The following is a 1,227-nucleotide window of genomic DNA, read 5'->3' on the forward strand; positions in this document are numbered from 1 at the left end:
GTTTCTAGCTGCTAAAAAGGAAYGGGAAAGAAATAATTTCAAACATGGAACAACCACTGAAAAATCTGCCAGAGATCTCCAAAACTCAACCAGACAAAACCCCTTGAACTCTCTGACCTGCATATGAGAAATTCATAGAGACCCATTGTGCATTCATACAGAACCATTTTAAYGTATTGGGTTTGCAGGGCCAGGCTGWGGTGGTGGGGGAGGCTGCAGGGGTRGTTTYTGTGGGAAGCTGCCAGAARCTTTCCCTGTTTYCAAGWCAAAGCCATTCGGCTCCAGGGCAGACCCGAGCCCTGCAGTGACCCATCAGTGGTAGCACCTCTGCGATGACATATTGACAAGGAAAAACAGTTATTGCACAGAAGTAATTCGCAGCCAAAGAAAAGAGGAGTGAGAATATGTGAAAAACAGCCTCGCAGAGCCCAGCGTCAGTGGGGAAGGAGGGCAGGAGTTGCTTCGGGCGCTGGGGCCGAATTTCCCCGCAGCCCATGGGGCAGCCCACGATGAGGCAGCTATGTCCCTGCAGCCCACGGAGGGCACGGAGCTGCAGAGAGGCACCYGCAGCCCCTGGAGAGCCCCACTCCGGAACACGGGCATGCCCGAGGGGCTGTGAGCCCATGGGAAGCCCACGCTGGAGGTGTTTTGCTGGCAGGACTTGTGACAGGCAGTGGATCCCGCGGGAGAGACCCCACGCTGGCGCAAGGAAAATTCTGAGGAGTCCGTCCCTTGAGGAAGGAAAGGCAGGGACAGCATCTCAGGATCCCCCATTCTCCGTCTCCCTGCACTGCTGGGGGGAAGAGAGAAAATCGGGAATACACCGAGTCCGACAAGCAGAGAGGGGTGTAGGATTAAGATGTGGATTTATTTCTCATTACCCTATTCTGATTTCTCTAACAACAAATTAAACAGATTCACCCAGCCGGGTCATGTGTGCCGTACCGKTGCCGGGTGAGGGATCTCATCCCTTTCGTTCTGTTTTCTCTTCCATGCCCGGCTGACATAGGCAGTGAGGGAGCAGCTTCACCGACACCCAACCAGCCCGGGCCCGCCAYTTAAATACCCGCTGGGACAGTGAGCGGAGGGGCGGTTCCAGGGAGGCGTCACTGCCCAGCCCCGCAGCGGAGCCGCAGCGACAGCGCCCGAGCGTCACACGGAGCCCGCCAGCCCCGGCCCCCTCAGCCCCGTCCTGCTCAGCCACCTCAGCCCCGTCCTGCTCAGCCA

This window comes from Malurus melanocephalus, unplaced genomic scaffold (genome assembly GCF_030028575.1).
Source record: "Malurus melanocephalus ecotype Western Australia unplaced genomic scaffold, MMel_1.1 scaffold_442, whole genome shotgun sequence".
Lineage (NCBI taxonomy): Eukaryota > Metazoa > Chordata > Aves > Passeriformes > Maluridae > Malurus > Malurus melanocephalus.